This window comes from Lathyrus oleraceus, chromosome 7, assembly GCF_024323335.1.
Source record: "Lathyrus oleraceus cultivar Zhongwan6 chromosome 7, CAAS_Psat_ZW6_1.0, whole genome shotgun sequence".
Classification (NCBI taxonomy): Eukaryota; Viridiplantae; Streptophyta; class Magnoliopsida; order Fabales; family Fabaceae; genus Lathyrus; species Lathyrus oleraceus.
Window position 1 is genome coordinate 254,661,761 of NC_066585.1, and position 21,860 is coordinate 254,683,620.

The 21,860-nt window shown below is 36.8% G+C and overlaps 1 non-coding gene across 1 annotated transcript; it reads left to right on the forward strand.

Annotated features, from left to right (window-relative positions):
* The first annotated feature begins 18,978 nt into the window (after nt 1-18,978).
* Nucleotides 18,979-19,085, forward strand: LOC127110040 (small nucleolar RNA R71). The gene has a single exon (XR_007797279.1). It is a non-coding gene; the product is annotated as a small nucleolar RNA R71 (small nucleolar RNA).
* The last annotated feature ends 2,775 nt before the right edge of the window (nt 19,086-21,860 follow it).

Genomic DNA, 21,860 nt, shown 5'->3' on the forward strand with positions numbered 1-21,860 from the left:
TGGAATAACCAAAGAGTGAGAAACGAAATGTTGTCATAGTTATAGACCTCCTTAGTATGATCAAGGTGGTCTTGAATATAAGCATTAAAGCAAGCATGTGTGGGAGAAAATTGGGTTTAATCTTATTTTTTAGAGTAGGGTCGAAAGTATCCCTAGTTGGTCAAAGGCCAATAATGGAAGCGATGTCGGAAAGAGTGGGGGTTATCATTCCATAGCAAAGGTGAAATGTATTTGTCGAACCCTTCCAAAAATAAAGGGTTGAAATGAGCATGTTGGCGTTGTACTTGAGACCAATTCTTGACAATTGAATCAAGTCAAAAATGCCTTGGTCTTTCTAGATTTATCCTTTCTTCTTTTTCACTTTGTTCAACCAATCAAGATAAGCCTCATTCTTGGTAGAAGGAGAAGAATGGAATACATGGTGGGGTAAATCCACAAAACTTAACTCAATGATTTTATCCTCAAATGCACAAGGTTTATAGTAGGTCAAACAAGGAAAAAATTGCTCAACTTAACAGGTTTTGCAGAAGATTTGGGTAAAGGACCCAAAAGTGCATGAACACTACCCGAGATAGAGTAGGGAATTAGTACCTAGGAAGCCCATATAATGGTTTTTTATTTCTTCATTAGTGGTTCAAGGATGTAGGTGTGGTTGTGATAGTAGGAAGGAGCAGTAACATCAGCAACGTAAGAAATGTGTTGTTGTTTTTTTGAACCATAAGTAGAAGCCATTTTTCTAGAACTGGAGTTAGAAGAAGATGTGAAAATGGAAGGTTGCAGGGTACACGAGATCTTAATGATAAAAGTGTTGAAACGGAAGAAACAAGAGAATATGAAGTTATATAGTTGTAAAAATAAGGCTTTTCATTTTCCCTCTAAGACTAAAAACATTGGTGTTTTGAATTTTTGTGTTAAAACATTAATGATTTATAATTTTCATTTTACTTAATATGATTGATTCCTGTGGCACGCGATGACCTTGGAAATCAGAGCCAAGATGGTAGATGCACGCATGTTATTGACGTGATGGATAGGTAGTAGTAGCCATGATGATGGTCACGTATGCAAAAATATTTGAATAATTCTAGGAGTTACTTAAAAACGTCATATGTATGCCATATTGAAAATATGATCGAAAATGACATTTTTTGGGGGCATCTATTAGCCTATGACTTTTGACACAGGTTGTTCGACAAGTAATATGGATATGAGATAAACATAAGTGTTAAATGCAGGTAATTAAGGTATATCTTTTGATACCAAACCACAAGATTCGACAGGAGAACTTTTTGACAAAGGCAGTCAGAGAACTTGTAGACAGTTTCAAGTGTGATAGCAGTTTGAGGGAGTTCAAGAACCAAAGACATGTGTAAACACATCAGAAGACAGAAGCCCGCGTAAAAAGGCACGTGTCAAATCCTGGAGAAGTTACAATTTCCGACAATTATTGATGTGCATAGTATATAAGTAGATATGATCTCTAGGACAAGGGTTCACATTTTCATTTTGTTCTCTTTAGAATTCACACGTTTGAGTCATAAAGATAAATAATTTGTGAGAAATGTATGAATTTGTGTCCTACTTTTAATTCAAAGATTTTTTACCCGATTTCGTTGTTATTTTCCTTCATTTAATTTATCCTTTTGAGTATCTTGCATTTATTGCTTCAAATTGTTATTAAATTGCTCTAAATTCAAACATTGAACTTTTAAGCACCAACACACTTTCTCAAACTTTTCACATAAAAATGTCCTTTAGGATTTTTTCGAGTTTAATCATGTAAGTGAATAAAAACTCGTGATTTGTTTAATAAAAACACCAGTAAACACTTCTTTAGAAGGATGTGTCTTATTTTCCTTATGAGTCTTTCCTTTCAAGTCTAGCAGTTATTTTCTTTTCTAGCATTTCATCTCTGTGCAACTGCAAGGTGAAATATGAGTAAGAAATCACAAAAAGGTGTTTACGATTCCCTGAAGGATACTTTGTCTTCTTGGTTTGATCCTATTTACTCTTCCATTGTTTTTGTTGTTTCTAAAACAGGTGGTCTTGACAATGCATTTACGGAAGTTGTCATGTCTTCCAATTGGGGAATCTTGAGTCCTTTTGAGAATAATATAATATGCGACAAGTATGGCGCTTGCGCCATTCATTTTTATGAATGCACTTTTTCTACCATGTGCCTTTATCTCCCCTTTACTGCTTTTGAGATAGAGGTTATGAGACATTTTTCCATGACTCTTTTGCAAATCCACCCTACATGCTAGGTGTAGATGAAAGCCTACCAGTATTGGTGTCAGCACGTGAATGGAAAGCCTTGTGCGATTCTTTTCTTTCATCTATTCAAATTCCTTCATGGTCTGACACTCGAACTAGGGGTAGAGGACTAATTTACTTCAAGTTGATTATTCACTAGTTTGAACCTCTTCCGGAGTTTCCGCTCTTAGAGGACTAGTTCTTTATAGTAACCCCTGTCAACCCTGAAGCTCATGCTGTAATTTTTGATGCCGCGGAACAATCGTTTCAAGACCTACGACATTTTGTGGTGGATGAAGACATGGAGGCTTGTTTACTGCTAGATCAGCGTCATTAGCTTTGTGTACAACGACAAATCTGGTAGCTTTAGATCCAATCATCACTAAAAATTATAAGAACTGGAGATTTTGAAATCTAAGGAAACACAATTGAGAATATGCTTGGACGAATGAAGACGCATTGGACCATTGCACTTGATTGTGAATGCTTTAGCTCCGATGATCAGAGGAAATTATGAACTATGAAATTTAGGAGAGAATGTGAATTCATTGAAATCATAGGAATAAGAACTCGATTCCCACAGATGACGCCACTATTCTGTTCTAGAACCAGAAATGAAAGAAGAAACAACAGTGATGGCATATTTCAGCTTCCGATGCGGTAGAGTGAGGGAACCTTAAGGTTAGTACTTCAACTCTCAAGTCAGTATATGAGGAAGAAGAGTGAATTGAAATTGAATTTGAAACTTGTTACCTTAATTTGACGCCTTCTTTATATATATAGAGAGAGAGAAATAACAAACTAGTTATTTGTTAGTCGTGATTTGCAAAGAGTCGTTGAATGTACTTGCAATTGAGATCTCTTGTGGTCATTAGAATGATAATCTTCGTGTGCTAGGAAGATTTTGGAAGGAGTGGAATCCCTTCTTGGTGGTCGGTCAGGGTTGATGTGGTCGACTCAGAACAATACCTTAGCCTTATCATTTACAAAACCTTTAGGTTATTTCATGTAGATTTTCTCTTCAAGGTCTTCATGTAAGAAAGATGTTTTGACGTCCATCTGTTCTAACTCAAGATTATATTGATTTACAATTGCCATAAGTACCCTTATAAAACAATGTTTTACCATAGATGAAATTTTTTCATTGTAATCAATCTCGTCCACCTGAGTAAAAACCTTTGTTTCAAGTCTTGCCTTAAACCTTTGTTCTTCATTGGAATACGTTCCTTTTTTTTTTAAGATTCACTTGCATCGAACCACCCTTTTGTTTCTTAGGTAGTCTCACAAGCTCCGAAGTACGTTCTTCATTAGTGAATTCATCTTATCATTTATCGCCACATTTAAAGCATAACAAATAAGATTAGTATAATCGTGCCTTTGAGGTGGTACAATCTTCCTCGCAACTCTATCATGAGCCAAATGATAGTTAGGAGACACTTTATGTTTCTCTTCAATAGTATTGAAAATAGGAGTATCAACTACCTCCTCATCTCTAGTCTTACTAGTAGGAACATTCACCTCAAACATAGTCTTTTCCACCATAGTTTATGAATCTTTAACTTTCATGTTTTTGCACTTCATACGAGTTTTATAAAAAATAACGTCATTGTTTATGATAAATTTAGATCCTCCAAGATCCATCTTCTAAAGTTTGTAGTCTTTCACCCTTTTATGATAACCAATGAAGACACAATTCACAACCCTCACATCAAATTTATTTTGTTTGATATGAACAAATATCAAAATCCTGAAAATTTTCAAACTTAAATAATCTATCAATTTTCCACTTCAAACTTTCATAGATGTTAAAGAAGTTTACGAAAATCAAACTAACTCATAAAATTTCATTACCTCCTTTTAATCTTTCTCAAAAGTATCGCCTCAAAATCTTAATAATGTATTTTCACAATCTAAAAAAAAAGTATATTATATATATATATATATATATATATATATATATATATATATATATATATATATATATATATATATATATATATATATATATATATATATATATATATATATATATATATATATATATATGTAAAAGAGGGTTCAATTTTTTCTCAAATTGAAGCAGAGAGGTTATGTGGAAGAAGGTTTGAGGACATTTAAGAAAGAGAATGAATTGAAATTGATAAAAAAAAATACTTGAATACTTTAGAGTTTTGTTTACTATTGATAATTTTGACATAAAATTAATTTAGAATTTAAAATAAATTAAATATAAAATATATATGCCATTAAATGATTATATAATCGATAAATATCTTTATAAAATTCAAAATATCACATTGCTAAAAAAACAAGACAACATTATAGTGTTGGATATTTTAATTTGTAACCCTTGATTTTTTTTCCGAATAAATTAAAGTTGTGTTTAAAGGTTTAATAAGAAATAGATGAAGAGACTCCGAGGTGAATAAAGAGGAAAATGAATAAATTATAAAAATAAAACTAAAGAGAATTTTTGTATAGAATAATAAATAAACACTTATTATAATATATTTTTAATATTAAAATTATTATGAAAAATTAAATTGAATTTAAAGAGTTAATCTATACTTTTTAAAAAAAATGAAAAACATCTTTCAATATAATTTCTGAATTCTCACAAATAAGAAAAAACATATATAAAAAAGCCTTTTAAAATGCTTTTATCTCATATTTTTTAATTTGTTCCGCCTTTATTTTTTTTCTTCTTTCAAATCTCTTATTTCTTTCCGACTCTCAAACAAAACTTAAATAAAATGGAATGGAAGAAGAGAATGAGACACATCATAGGGGCATATTTATTAGTCGATAAATAACGAATGGAACAAATTACATTTCTAGTAAGGAGTGTAGAAATTGTATTCCAAAGTTTAATTACTCTCACCATTCTATTTTATAAATAAATTTTAATTTTTTTATTTATTATAAATAATATATTTAAATTCTATATAAATTCTATATATTAATAATAAAAATTAAAAAATAAATGTTTATTTATAAAAGATAATGGAGAAAATATGTAATTATAAATTGCGATTTTTAGAAAGCACTATATACTGGTCAATTTTTACACTGGCCACCACCGAAATGATGATAACATAGGTTAGTACCTATAAGATAGACTTGTGAAAACGAAATGCAATAAAAAATTTGATTTTGCTCAATTAAAAGGAGGATTTTATTAGTAAATCGATTCATTTATTTTATTAAATAATAAATATTTATATTCATTTTTTGCACTCATTTTATTTTATATACTTCTCTATGTCTGACCATTTAAAACAAAAAAAACCTAAGTGGGTATAAAGAAATACTACATGTGATTTTTTTTACCTAAATATATATATATATATATATATATATATATATATATATATATATATATATATATATATATATATATATATATATATATATATATATATATATATATATATATATATATATATATATATATATATATAATTAGTTTTTTATAGATAAATTATTAAACAAAATGTTAAAGCATACAGCTCAAAAGCAAGAAAAATATTTATTATTAATTAGTTAAACTTAGTATTTATAATTTATTATAAAAATAATAAAATAAATTTTTATCACTAAATAAATTTTTCTTCATATCTTCAACATAAACATGAAAACAATTGTGATACACTAATAATAATTTTATCACGAATTTTTAAAAATGAATCATTAACTTAAACACAGAAGCATACAAGAGAATTTATTTATGAGATTAATGAATTAGTTAAGTTTAGTTTATTTTTCTCTATCTTATAAATATAAATATGTATATTTTATTCATAACTCACTTTAATATTTTTATTTATAGATTGATTTTAGTGTTGAAATGTGAATTTTGCAGGTTCACTTTACGCAACCGCATCCGAATAGTTCGAACCCCACATTAAGAATTTATATCAATAATTTTGATTCTCAATCGGAATAATATGTGAAAATTGACTTTTAAGTCTTACGAATTTTCACAAATCAAATCTCTCATATTTCAATCAGATCTCTCATGAAATAATCATATCTCTCCTTATTCTACCCGATCTCCTATAATTTAAACCTTAACCACTTTGACAAATACACTAAGATGAAAATATTTTCGAACTTCATTCCCAAAGATTCTCCAAAATACTCAAAGTCAAGATCATTTCCGGTCTTCGCCGTAGTACACGGTCGGTGGTGATCCATTCAAGTAGGAAAAATCTTCATCGTAAGGTTCTCTTAAAATCATCATCTCTAAGTGAGAAGCGAAAAAGTGACATATCAATCATAGAGTTCCAAGACCGCAGGAAGGTGGATGGAACTCCGAATGTGACATTTCTTTTGATCATTACCATTGCTAATCATTTTGTCTCGGGGATCCTCGTCGATGACGGAAGTTCATGCAATTTGATATTGTAATGATATATTTATAAAAAGGCCTAATAAAAATGGAGGGCAATAGTCTTTAGGATATGCGATGACCATATGTCGTCCTCCATTAGGAATTGTAGCATCTCAACTTTTTGGGACATTAAATCTTAAAACTTTAATAGAAGAAGACACATTAATTATTATTTTTATAAAAAAAATAACTTATAAGGTTCATGGACTTTAAAAAATATGATTAAAAGAAAGTTCTAATTTTATTTCTTTAAATGAGGATTCATATTTGTATTACAACTATTAAATCAAAAACATGAAACTAAAAACTAATTCCTACTACCAAAACTTATGGTATTTCACTACCCACGTATAAATCCTAACTGGTCATAATTCATGATGCTCACGAGAAAACATCGCAATAAATCAAACACCAAAGTCCATGAATCTCGGAACCCCTATATACACACATCATTGTTCTCTTCATAAACTCATTTGTTGGATTAGTGATCTGACAAAAGGTGTAAGGATCAACTTCAAAATATAGGCAAACATTGGACATCTGATTATATATATACACGTAAAATTAAAACTCAAATATTTTTAGTAAAAGAACATGGAGATAACGTCGAGCATGTTCGGTGATATTGATGCTTCCAACTGCACTGAGGTGACCCCTTTTTCATATGTTATCATTCTCTTTGCATTTTCAAATCTTGCCTTAAAACCAGGTGTATCCCAATAGACAGGAAGTTCATCAAAAAAAATTCTTGCCTATCCAGTTAAAATGAACACTTTGCTCTTTCCAACCACGTCTAGCACATCGTAGCATGTCAGAAAGTCCGATTGTTGTTCTGCCCCATGAATTTTTTTCAATCCTAGCCTCATCAATTACTTCCCGCGTACATTTTTCCTGAAATATTGTATTACATTCAAATTAATTCTTAGATAATTATAATTAAAAAAGTAATTAAAATAAAAATAACTTAAAATAAATTTAGTATACCTTAAATTTGCTAAACCAAGCATCTTTATCACTCTTGGAAAGCTCATGAAATCTCTTCCAAGGTTTTTTATACATTTACTGAATAACATAACCTATACATTGGGCAACAATCTGACTCGGCTCAAAACTAAACAACAATAATTTGAATCAGTATTATTAAATCTAAAAAAAGGCAACATGTTTACTTAAATTAAAAATGTATAAATTAGAAACTTACAATTTTCCACTGGGCCAAATATAGTATTTTTCATCAATAATCTCATACTCAATCGAATGTGTGATGTGTGTTTTTCGCAAGTATACGAACCCGTCAGAGTAATATAAAAGATTGTTGAATCCACAGAGACCAAGTGTCAATCTATCGTTATCTATTGTTATGGTGTTTATCAAAGGCAATCAAAGTAGGTGTTTTTAGAGTGTGCAATAAAAAGTAAAGTGTTGAATAAAGTTTAATTAATAAAGACAGAGTCGAATGTAATTCACATAATCAATTAATAACCCAAGTACTTGATAATAGAACTACTTATGGGCAATGTTTCCTACTTTGAAAAGAACTAATTTAACTGGAACTGTCGCTTTCGCGTATTCAGAACCGAGTTGTACTCCCTAATCAAACCCTCTTATTGTCACTTATAAAAAGGCGCGCATTGCGTTAGAGTAGTAAACCTATTTTTAAGAAATATAGTATCTTGACTAAGTTGAAAAGTATTTTAACCTGGATTTCTTAACCAAAAGAGGTTCTCACGAACCAGACTCTAAACTTATAAACGCGTCCGAAAATAGTTTTAAAATCTATTTTCTTCTTAAATTAAAAACTCCTAATGAACTACACAAAGATCTTTCGCTGTTTTTGAAATAGTTAAAAAAAATTAAGTTTAGATAGACGTTGGACGGCTTTCGATCTTACCCAACGGAATTGAAGTGCGGGAAAACTTAAGTTGAAAGTTAAAATAGCCCTTAAGTGCTTCAACGAACAATTGTATGGATTATTGGTTCAATTACGATCCTTACATTCTAACCTTATAAATTTAGTTAGACATGGTAAAGTAAAAGTGCATTAATTTAAATAAAAGTAGTGCGAGTGCAAGAAATAAATAAAGTAAAGCGAGTGCGAGGAAATAAATAAAGTAAAGCGAGTGCGAGGAAATAAATAATTTAAAGCGAGTGCGGGAAATAAATAATTTAAAGCGAGTGCAGGAAAATAAATAAGATAAAGACAAGTAATAAAAACCTGCTCCAATCGGAGGGTTGACTAAATTGCAAAGCGGAAATGAAAATGGCGGCAGGATTAACTTCCTTTCAAAGTGCTCCAAACTCGATTACAGACTCGATCACAGACTTGATTACACAATTGTGGTAACACTCCAATGCGAAGTGATTACCACTTTAAAATACTGAATATATGCCTAAGTGAAACAAAGTTGCTCTGAGTTTGCCTCTGCTCTAAGTTTGGATGATTGAAAAAGTGATTTCGAGTTTCTATTTATAAGCAAGAAAAAAGATGGAAATGACAAGGATGCCCTTCAACTTGAAAATGGGAGGGAAAACTTTTCCTCTTGTGGCGCCCGCCACAAGGCCAATCTGAGGCGCCTTAGTGGAAGTAGTGGGGAACGTGGCAGTTGAGGAAAGTTGAGCTAGGACACGTCATGGCAGGGTCTATGGCGCCAACCATGGGGGAAGCCACAAGTACAAAATGTTGAATTTTAGGGTTTTTAGCTCTTTTTCGCTCCTTTTCTCGATCGGGGCTCCGATTAAAGTAAAAACCTGAAAACAAAGAAAAACATAGTAATAACACAACAAAATAACAATAAAACAACTGGAATGCATGTGAAATCGGAGTCGAAAATATGGTAAATTTCAGTGTTATCAAACTTTCCCACACTTAAACCTTTGCTTGTCCTCAAGCAAAACATTAAAAAGCTCATAAAAGAAAAACTGGTGTAAACGAGTGCTTCAGGTAAAAATTCTAAGTTCAAGTCGGGATGCAGTGATAGGTACTAACTGAGTGAACTAAGGGTATCATGATGACACTAATCCACAAATACGGACATAAAGTTCATTCCTATATTAACCAACCCATATTATCCCACAATACCTAGGCCTGCCTCTCCATCTCTTTTTGTGTCCTTTTCATTCAGGCGCAATCACATTAAGCCCGTTATCCGTACATGTTTCATAGTAGAGTGGCCTGTTAGTGATTATGATCTGAGCATGGGGTTTCTGGCACATAAATATGTGTAAACCCTTTCATTGGACCCAACTGTAGTTGTGGGGGATCGGATCGTAATCTGCCCTACTGAGTTCAGTGCCAGATACCTCTGAACCAACTAACAGCGGGTAAGTTTTTCTTTTTCTTTTTCTTTTTCTTTTTCTTTTTCTTTTTCTTTTTGTAGCAAATTTTAACAATTCTTTGGTTTAAATGACTTTGTGAGGGTCACCTATACCGGAGTTGCCTTTTTGCTTTCTTTTATTTTTTTATTTTGCTGGATCATTCACTTATTTCCATCGGTCCTATACGTAGAGGATGCGTATGCCGGAGCTGACTGCTGAGATAAACTACTGAGGACTTATACGGAAATGATGATTAAGGCCATGGTATATGGGGTTTCGGGAGTGGTTCCTATATTTACGAAGTCTATGGTGCTAAAATAATACTGATGTTTCGCAAAGTACTCCCAAGTCACTGCATCCTTACTCAACACATCTTTTTAAAACCTGAAAACTTTCGGAATAACACTGTTTTCTTTTACAAAAAAAACCGGTGGGGCTAAAGGTATGGGGAGATTAGATTGTACTAAAGATATACTATATTTGGTGACTCGTCCGACTCATGCATTATACTAAAAAGCAAAATAAACAAATAAAAGGAAATCAAAATAAACAAGCTATCTAAAAACAGCAAAGAAAAGCGATAAAGGAAAGACGAGAAAGGTAATAAAGAAAAGACGATAGAGTCTCGTCCCACACTTAAATCGAACATTGTCCCCAATGTTTCGAAATAAGATAAGGGAGGAGTTACCTGACAACCTATTGCTGACCACTGGTCCCTTCGCCATCCTGAGGTGGACGACGGGATCGGGTACGACGACGATCTCTCTGATCCATCCTCGCCTGCAGGGCATCCTGAGCGGTCCTCACCTCTCGAAGGTTACCCAAAATGGAACCCTGAGTGGCTTCAATGAGTGCCATGTGTCGCTGGTGGTATTGTTGCTGACGGACTTGTGTATCTGTGATCGTTTGCAGGGACTGTAGAACAGTGTCATAGGACCTGTCTGTCCTCCACTGCGATTCTTGCATGAAACTCATGTTATTTGCCAGTTGATTTTGGATGGTAGAGAGTAGGTCGTCACGCCTTTGCTCTCTAGCCATGTGGTCACGCCACATCTCCTCCGTAATATAAAAGCCAGGAGTGGTACCTGCAGAAGAAGAAGATGATGCGGTGTGTGGTGGTGAAGTATGATGGGGGGACACATGAGGTACGAGAGATCTCTCTATCTCTCTCTGATTATATTCGTCATCAGTGTCATGTCCCGCCTCATCAGGAATGTTAGGAGGAAAAGGGCCCAAAACAGGTGGAGCATCTAAAGCGTAGGTCCAATTCCTTTCATCTCGTACATCTGTACGTCTAGTGCAAGGTAAAACAACAGATGGGATGGTTACACCATGAACCATAAGAATATAGCCTCCTTCTCTCCTCAAACGGCACAATTTCATGTCTCTTAGAAATTTTAGGTTAATTGTGCGAGGAGGTAAGGGGTCTAGGGTAGCCATCTCATTGTTCAGGTTAAGCGCCCGAGCAATAGACGTAATCAATCCACCAAAAGAAATCGGTCCCGCTTTATTCAAAGTTAAAGTCATATGAGCAAGCATGAACAAGACCGAATTAATTCGTCTATTTGTGAGGCTTCCTTGCAAAAATAGAAGCTCTCTAGCATTAACCTTATTTGGATTCTCCCGGCCAAAATTAGTACATGCCAACAGATATCTTAAAACTCTGATGGTCGGGTTATGGATAGTCGAGGCAAGAACTCCCTCAAAAGAATTTATGGAAGTGCTTGACAGTCTCTGCCAGAAGGAGAACACCTCAACTGACCAATCCGAATCCAAAGGTGCCTCACAAATAGCACCGTCCCCATGAGGGATTCCTAACAAGCTGGCTAGTTCGTCGGTACTGAATTCATATTCAACAGTAAACATTCTAAATCTGACAGTACCAACTGTGCTAGCAATGTTAGGATTGACAATATAGATTAAGGAACTCAAGAATTCGATTGTCAATCGCTCATAGGTAGGTTCTTTGTTGGAAAAGAAATTATGCAAACCTAAGTTATCTAATAAATGAAATATGCTATGATAGATACCTAAAGTGTAGAGACAGTTTTCGTCAACATACCTTGTCGGGAGGATCTCCCGATTTTGCAATCGTTCGATGATTTTTCTTTGTCTATCCCCCGGTTTCCCTCCTCGAAGAATGAATCCATTAAACTCCATTGTGTAGATCTTGAAACGTGACGAAGAAGATGAAGTGGAATGTGAAAAGGTTGGATTTTTATGGAATCCGACGGATGAAATTGAAAATGGAACTCGGAAAAATGATTTGTACGATATGGGGATTAGAAAGGTGTGAGATTTTTGTGGGTTCAAGGACGTTTTTGCAAGGTGGAAAAATGGGTTTGGAAGGTTGTAAGGTGTGAAAATGGTGAAGAAAGGGGTTCTGCCCGGACCTTTTACAGACGCTGTGGCGGGCGCCACAGGGTCTATGGCGGGCGCCACAAGGCAAAATCTGGCTGGATCGGATTTTGGTCCTTTGGCTTGGGCTTCTCTTTGTCTTTTGGCTTTAAGGGGTCCGAATAGCATTTGTCTTGTGATTTTCCTAGTATCATTGACTTGCATAATTTTTATAGAAGTAAAAATAAAATAAAAAATAAAACATAACTTAAATATTAGACTAATAATTAAATAAACAACTAAAATAAAAAAAGTGCAAATAAAACAAACATAAGACATATATAGATAAAAGTAGAGATATCAATGTATAGACATAGTGTATATAATATTCCAAATGCGATAATATAAAATGAGTTATGTAAATACGAGAAATATAAAAAAGAGATAAAATAAGATGAAATGGTGAGATCATATAGTAGGGATGTCGTCTTCCTGAGTGGATCCACGGAGCATGGCTACCTCCTGCTTGAGCTCTGCGATCTCCTGATATAAACAATCAGCTTCGGTAGCATGGGTGAGATCAGACACTCCCATCTGTAAAGTGAGGTCAGCCACCTCTTGTCTAAGCTCTGCGATCTCTCTACGACACTCAGCAATCTGGGTGCGGATGTCGGGGGTCTGCAATGAAAGATTATTAGAGAAAACAGTGATCCTGGGAGAAGGTGGTGTAGGCGTGTACTCAGCAATGGGTGGTGATCTCGGCTCCTCGGCAGTCTCTCCCTGGCCCTCTAGAGCATAACTCCAATTCGCTGGATCATGCACACTAGTCATCATAGGATCTGGTAGTGTGAAATAATGGATAGCCTCGCTGTCGACCAGCAATCGGAACTGACATGGGTGAAAAGAGGCTCTCCTCATCAACCCTCTGGTCAAACAGAAGTTGATGTCCATGGTAGTGTACCCACAGTAGGTCCGGAGATGTAACAGCTTGCGAGACAGACCTAAAGCGACAGGAATCTGCATGATGATCCCGCCCACATGGATGACTCCTTCGGTAGATCTGGAGACACCGCTGAGACTACATAACAAAAAGTTCCCACATGCTATTGGGCGAGACTAGGATGCACAAAATAGTAGGAAGATCTCCTCTTCACTCAGTAATGTCTCTGCATCCGGTCTTCCTAGGAAGGAATGTGCCAATATCATCTGAAAGTATCTAAAGGCAGGGTTATGTATAACATGAGACAGCTGTGTAGACGGATCTTGGCTTCCGCCACCCGATATATCACTCCAAAACTTCTCCACCTCCTTACCCAGAAAATATCCCATAGGTGTCTCCGGGATAGCATCAGGAGTGGTCTGGAAGCCCAATAGGTCGCCGAACTCTTTCTGGCTGAAAGAGTACTCAACTCCAAAGAGCCTGAAAGCAGCATACCCATCTAGTCCAGAGTATGGGTCATAGTCGAATGAACTCAGGAACTCCAATGTCAGGTTCCTGTAGGTGTTACTCAAGTCGTCGGCAAACTCGTCCCAGTGAAGCTGGTGGCTAAGGAATCAAATACTCGGCTCGATACCCAGTGCCTCCATACAGTGCTGATCAGGATAACGTGTGGGTGACATAGGGCGCTGATACAGAGCGATGTAGCGCTCTCTCTGAGCATTATCTCTATAGGCCACGTGCATATCATCGAAATCCTGCATCCTGTAAAAGTTAAGAAAGTGATCCTGAAAATGCAAACCATTCAAATTTAGTCTCGATGCAAAATATGATAAAAATAAAATTAAATAAATGCGAAAAAGTAAAATGAAAGAAAAACCATGGGTTGCCTCCCACGCAGCGCTTGTTTAACGTCATTAGCTTGACGATTAGAATTTATACACCTGTAATAGTAGGGATTGGTGGATCAATCAGGGTGTGGCTTGAGTAGTATGCTGGAATGTCTCCTCCTTCGTAGCGCTTTAGTCTTTGTCCATTTACAATGAATGGAATACATGTTTCGTTCTTGATTTCTACGGCTCTGGATCTCAGAATCTTGGATACTTCGAAAGGACCAGTCCATCTTGAACGTAGCTTTCCCGGGAAGAGTCGTAACCTAGAGTTGAAAAGGAGAACAGGATCGCCTACTTTGAAGTTTTTCTTTACTATTCTTTTGTCGTGATAGGCTTTCATCCTCTCTTTATATATTTTTGCATTCTCGTAGGCCGATTGCCTAAGTTCTTCTAGTTTATGAATGTCTAGGGTACGCTTTTCTCCAGCGGCTAGGTAGTCTAAATTCAAAGTTTTAATGGCCCAATAGGCCTTATGCTCTAATTCGAACGGTAAGTGACAGGATTTTCCATAGACTAGTTGGTAAGGAGTAGTTCCTATAGGGGTTTTGAAAGCGGTTCTATAGGCCCATAATGCTTCTTGAAGCTTCTGAGACCAGTCTCTCCTAGAAATAGAAACAATTTTCTCTAGGATTTGTTTTATCTCCCTATTAGATACTTCTACTTGGCCACTAGTTTGTGGATGGTATGGTGTTGCTACTCTATGCCTAACTCCATATTTTCTTAAAAGTTTGTCAAATATTCTCGATATAAAGTGTGATCCTCCATCGCTTATGACTAAACGTGGTGTTCCAAATCTAGGGAATATATAGTTTTTAAATAGTTTGATTACTACCCTAGTGTCGTTTGTGGGTGCAACTATAGCTTCAATCCACTTAGACACATAGTCTACAGCTACTAAGATGTACCTATTTCCTAAGGATGGTGGGAAAGGTCCCATGAAATCTATACCCCATACGTCGAAGAGTTCTACTTCCTGAATGTTTCTTAGAGGCATTTCGTCACGCCTTGAAATGTTTCCAATGCGTTGGCATCTATCACTTTTGACAATGCAAGCATAGACATCACGCCACATGGTAGGCCAGAATAGGCCAGCTTGAAGAATCTTGGTGTATGTCTTAGAGGTGCTCGCATGTCCACCATAAGGTGCAGAATGACAATGCTTGATAATACTATTTACCTCTTCTTCCGGAACGCAATGGCGAAAAATGCCATCTTTACCCCTTTTGAAAAGGAGCGCTTCGTCCCAATAGAAGTTTCTCACATCGTGGAAGAATTTCTTCTTGCGGTGGTAGTCAAGATCAGGGGGTACTATATCAGCAGCTAGGTAATTAACGAAGTCTGCATACCAGGGTACGTTACTTATTGCTAAGGAATTTTGGGGATGCTCATGAGGGCTTAGGTTATCATCTTCAATGGTTTCTACTCTAGCTATCAGTCTATCATAGGCGAAATCATCATGTATGGGTACTAGTTCAGGTTTTAGATGTTCTAGCCTAGAAAGGTGATCGGCTACTACATTTTCAGTGCCTTTTTTATCTCTTATGTCTAAATCAAACTCTTGTAGTAATAGAATCCATTGTAGTAACCTGGGCTTGGCATCTTTTTTACTTAATAGGTAACGAATGGCAGCATGATCGGTGTAAATTATAATTTTTGCTCCTACTAGATAAAATCTAAATTTGTCTATAGCGAAAACTACAGCGAGTAATTCTTTTTCAGTTGTTGCATAGTTAAGTTGGGCAGCATCTAGGGTTCTACTGGCATAATAAATGGCATGTAATTTTTTATCTTTCCTTTGTCCTAGAACGGCTCCAACTGCGTAATCACTAGCATCGCACATTATCTCAAAAGGTTCCGGCCAATCAGGCGGTTTCATAATAGGTGCAGAGATTAATGCTTGCTTTAAAAGATTAAATGTGTCATTACATTTTTCATCAAAAATGAATTCAGCATCTTTCATTAAAAGTCCAGTTAAAGGTTTGGTTATTTTTGAGAAGTCCTTAATGAAACGCCGGTAGAATCCAGCGTGTCCAAGAAAGCTTCGGATTTATCTGATAGTTTTAGGGGGTTTTAGGTTTTCTATAACTTCTATTTTAGCTCTATCTACCTCTATACCTTTTTCGAAAACTATATGTCCTAAAACTATTCCTTCGGTCACCATGAAATGACACTTTTCCCAGTTTAGCACGAGGTTCACCTCCATGCATCTCTCCAGGATTTTCTCAAGGTTAGCAAGACAATTGTGGAAATCAAATCCGCAAACCGAGAAATCATCCATAAACACTTCCATGATACCATCTAGGTAATCTGCAAAGATTGACATCATGCAGCGTTGGAAAGTGGTTGGGGCATTACAGAGGCCGAATGGCATTCGTCTGTAGGCAAAAGTTCCATAAGGGCATGTAAAGGTAGTTTTTTCTTGATCTTCGGGGTGGATAGGTATTTGGAAGAATCCAGAGTATCCATCTAGATAACAGAAGTAAGAGTGTCTGGCTAGACGCTCCAACATTTGGTCTATAAATGGTAAAGGGAAATGATCCTTCCTGGTTGCTTTATTTAATTTTCTATAATCTATACACATCCGCCATCCTCCTTCTAAACGTTTTGCTACATGTTCGCCTTTATTGTTTTGCACGACTGTGATGCCTCCCTTTTTAGGTACTACATGTACAGGGCTTACCCACTTACTATCTGAGATCTGATAGAGTATACCTGCCTCAAGTAACTTAAGAACTTCCTTTTTAACAACATCACTCATTATAGGGTTTATTCTTCTCTGATGTTCCCTGGAGGGTTTTGAATCTTCTTCGAGCGAAATCCGATGCATGCATACGGATGGGCTTATACCTTTCAGGTCAGAGATATTATATCCTAAGGCTGAGGGATATCTTCGTAAAACGTCTAAAAGTTGGTTCCTTTCCTCTTAGCTCAAGGTAGCACTAACTATAACTGGACGGTTCATCTTTTCATCGAGGAACTCATATCTCAGGTTCTTAGGCAGTTCCTTAAGTTCTAAGGTGGGTTTCTTAGGGCATGGCATAGGATCTGGTGTAAGGGATAAACATTCGTAAAGGTTATCATCGATGTAGTGTTTCTTAAAGTCATCATCTTCCATTATGGGGGTTGATGGTAACTTAATTGTTTTAATAATTTCTTCTTGTTCTAATTCTCTAACACATTCATCAATGATATCTAAGACATAACACGCGTCTCCCATCACAGATGCCATAAGAAATTTCGAAAGTATAAATTCTATTTTCTCGTCACCTACCTCAAATGTCAACTTTCCTTTCTTGACATCTATTATGGCTCCTGCAGTCGATAAGAATGGTCTACCTAGAAGGATTGGTATATCATTGTCCTCTTTGATGTCCATGACAACAAAATCAGTAGGGATAAATAACTTACCTATCCTAACAGGGACATCTTCTAAAATGCCTATCGGATACTTAACAGATCTATCGGCTAACTGAAGTGACATCTTAGTGGGCTGTAATTCTCCTAAGTTTAACCTCTCACAAACTGCTAAAGGCATTAGGCTCACACTAGCTCCTAGGTCTAGAAAATCTTTTTCGATGACATGATTACCCAAAAGGCAAGGAATGGAGAAATTTCCAGGATCTTTATCTTTCTTTGCTAATTTGTCCTTGGAAATAGCGTTACATTCCAAAGGCTCTGGATCGTCAAGTCTACGTTTGTTGGTAAGGATGTCTTTGAGAAACTTTGCATAAGAAGGTATTTGGGTGATGGCTTCTGTGAAAGGGATTTCTACATGAAGTTTTTCTATAACTTTAATAAATTTTTGATACTGTTTATTTATCTGGGTTTGTTTGAGTCTTTGCGGATATGGTATAGGTGGTTTATATGGCGGGGGTGGTACGTACGTTTTATCTTTAGGTTCTTCTCCTTTTTCTCGACCTTCCTGGTTTTCAGGTTCCTCTGGTTCCTTTACTTCTTCCATGGGCTTGGTACATTCCTTAGAAGTTTCGGGTTCACTCAATCTAGGGTTTGGTGGCTCATCATAAGCGTTCCCACTTTGTAGGGTAATGGCATTGGCTTGTCCTCTCGGATTTTGTTGAGGTTGTCCAGGGAATTGTCCTCCAGGTGTAGTCTGAGGGGCTTGGTTTAAAGCTACCTGAGAGATCTGGGTTTCAAGCATCTTAGTCTGAGTAACTATTTGGTCAACCTTGGTTCCTAACTGAGTAATCAATTCGTTAACATGAATGTTCTGGTTCATGAACTCCTTGTTTTGTTGGGTTTGAGCGGTGATAAAATTTTCCATAATTTTCTCAAGGCTCGACTTTGGTGGTACAGGTTGCATAGGTTGATTTGATCTTGGGGCTTGATAACTAGGTCTCGGAGGTGCATTATTTTGGATTGGGTTATTGTTTTTATAGGAGAAGTTCGGGTGATTCCTCCATCCAGGGTTATAGGTATTCGAATATGGGTTCCCTTGGGTGTAGTTCACTTGCTCATAGTGGGTTTCGTTTAATAGACTGCATTCTGCAGATTGGTGTCCTTTGGTTCCACATATCTCACAATCCGATGAAACTGCGGCTACAGTATTCGGGTTTATGCACATATGCACGACCTTAAGGGCTAATGCGTCCATTTTAGCTTTCATCATGTCTATAGAGCTTAGTTCATACACTCCTCCTTGGGCTTCCTTCTTCTCTACTGTCGCTCGTTCGACTCCCCATGATTGATGGTTTTGAGCCATATCTTCGATGAGGGCACTAGCTTTAGGATAAGGTTTGTTCATCAGAGCACCGCCTGCGGCAGCGTCGATGGTCATCTTAGTGTTATAGTGAAGTCCATTATAGAAGGTTTGAATGATTAACCAATTTTCTAAACCATGATGTGGGCATGCTCGTAACAACTCTTTATATCTCTCCCAAGCTTCGAACAACGATTCTCCTTGGTTTTGGGTAAATCTAGTTATATGGTTTCGAAGAACGACGGTCTTACTCGGGGGAAAGTATCTAGCAAGAAAAACTCTTCTAAGGTTATCCCAAGTCGTAATGGAATTTGAAGGTGAGAAAAACAAGAAAGGGGGGGTTTGAATTGTTTTGGAAAATAGGCACTTTTGCAGAATAAGAATACACAGGATTTTATACTGGTTCACTTATAACACAAAGCTACTCCAGTCCACCCGGCCAAGGTGATTTCGCCTTCAAAAAGGACTTAATCCACTAATCTTGAAAGATTATTACAACCAACGTCTAAGAGAAAGATCTCTTAGTCCTCCCAAGTATACAGACTACGCAGAGTCATTTGAGGAACAAAATCAATTTAACAAAAGGAATATGTAATCTAAAGTGCTTCTAAGATTAAGCAAATATTACAGCAAGTAGAGCAAGCAAGTGTTTTAACGTATGAGCAACAGCTCGTGAAAAACTAAGAGAGGAGGTAGAGGATTTCTGTGCGTTCAGGTGTCTCTCACTGAAGTATGATGTCCTTTATATAGTGGTGAAAGGATCGTTGTAGTGATGGCAGAATATTTATCTTTGATGAGAGTTTAATGCCATTACTTCTGTGTTTCTTGCCATAACCAATTTGTCTCCCTGAATAACTTATTTCCAAATATACTTTCTTTCCATTTGAAGTTGTTATTTCCGTTACTCTTTCTGGATTTGGAGAACCTTCGTCAGAATCTTCGTTATCTCTGTCAATCGGAGATTGAGTTGAAGTTACATCAGAGCTTTTAAGAGTCCTGGTCTTTTAGATCATCAGAGTTGATTCCAGAGGAAGTTTAGAGCTTCTGGTATTCTGATGTCCTGTTTTGCTCAGAGTCAGAACTTCTAGAGCGCGCTTCTTCTTCAGATGCTTCTGATCTTCTAGTACTTTGTATCTGATTAGATTCTGTATCTGATAAAGCGATCATATTCCTTTGTTCTTGTTCAGAGTCCTGCACACTTAGAGAAATTTCGTTAGGGTGCAATTTTTGGTTTCATCCTTTGTTATCATCAAAATCCTGGAATCTATTGTAGAACTAATTTTGTTCTTACAATCTCCCCCTTTTTGATGATGACAAAACAATCTTAATTAATGGATGAAACATTCAGATATGAGAATTTATCAGATCAGATAGAAGTGAGCTCCCCCTGAGATAAGCCTGGGAGTTCAGAAGTTCTTACCAGAGCTTCCATGCAATGATGTTTCTAGATACTCTTCTGCAAATATCTGAGTCAAAGAGGGTTAGATAGATTTTTATTGAATAATATGTTTGCAGAGTACTGAAGGATTTAGATATGTTTTCTTCAGAGCTGTTTTTATTTCTCCCCCTTTTTGTCAGAATCAAAAAGACTTAGCAAAAATAAAGGAAAGGAAAAAATATATATTCAGATATGAGCATAAACAGCAGAAGGCCAAAACAAGCAGAAACAGATAGTAACAAGCAAAAATCCTAGGTGCCTAAGGGTTGGGAGGAGGAGGCATCCTCTGAAGCAGTTGGGTCAGCAGATTCTGGATGTTGGCGTTGACTGTGTCATGTTGATCCAATCTGGCTCAGACTTCCTTCTGCTCCTTCTGAAGTTCCTCAAGAGTCTTGAGAACCAGAGGGACAAAGGTAGAGGACTCCCCCTGAGTCAGAGCATTATGTTCTTCAGCACGACGAGCTTCAGCTTCAGCAGCGACTTTAGCTTCAACTTCAGCAGCAACAGCGTCAGCTAGAGCTTTGGCTTCAGCTTCCTTAACCCTTTGAATTTCTTCTTGCCTTGCTTTTTCTTCTGCTTCCTTTCTGGCCGGTTCCTCAGCTTCTCTGGCTAAGCGCTCATGTAGTCTAACTTCAGCGTCTCTGATGAAGTCTTTTCTGACTTGCTCAGAGAGGCTCTTCAGTTTAAAGGCTTCAGAGGTCATCCAGCCAATAACTCTATTCCAGTGTGTCCTAACAGTAGAAGGATCATCGCTGATGCCAGAGTTGATGGTCAGAGACTTGACCTTGTCAACTGAGGCTCTTGCAAACAACATTATTGCTTCCTCTAGGGTAGGTAGGGTGTTGTGTGATTCAGATGGTGGCGGTGAAGAAGTGGGAGGGCTTAGGTTGAGAGTTTGTGGTTCAGCGGAAGTGTTTGGGGGGGGGGGGTGTCAGAAGTGTTTGGGTCAGAGGGTTGAACGTCAGATGGTGTTAGGTTTGGTTGTTTTGTGGGTGGTGGGGTTACTTCAGGTTCAGGTGGAGATTGTTGTGGTTGTGAGGCAAGGTTCTGAGTCTGAAGTTGGGCTAGAGTGGGAGAAGAGGGGTCAGAGGGTTCTGTGTCGGATGAGATGGTGAAGTAGGGGGTGATTCTGGGGAAGAAGATGAAGAGGTGGTTTCATTCAGCCTTTCAGCTTCAGATAGAGGTAAGGTGGTGGTGGCAAGGTTGAATTTTTGGAGTGGTTGAGATGTTCTGGTGGTTGAAGGAGGGGTTTCAGATTGAGTGTATATGGGTGTTGGATGAGGGATAGAAGAAGCAATTGACTGTGTTTGTACAGAGGGAGCAGGAGAGACATACTTACCAGAGGGCTCATGCAGAGGTGCTGGAGGTCTTGATCCGGAGGTTTCTCCTAGTTTTGCTTTCTTCGCCTGCGATGTCTTCTCAGAGGGACCTCTTTTATGCCTCATGAAGTTCGGAGCCTTATCTGGTAGATCGCTTAAATGGAAGTCTGAGATATCCACTCCTTCGTCCTTCAGACCTTGTAGATAAAAGAGGATTACATCTCAGGGGTCTTCCGTTGAGAACAGATAGAGTCCATG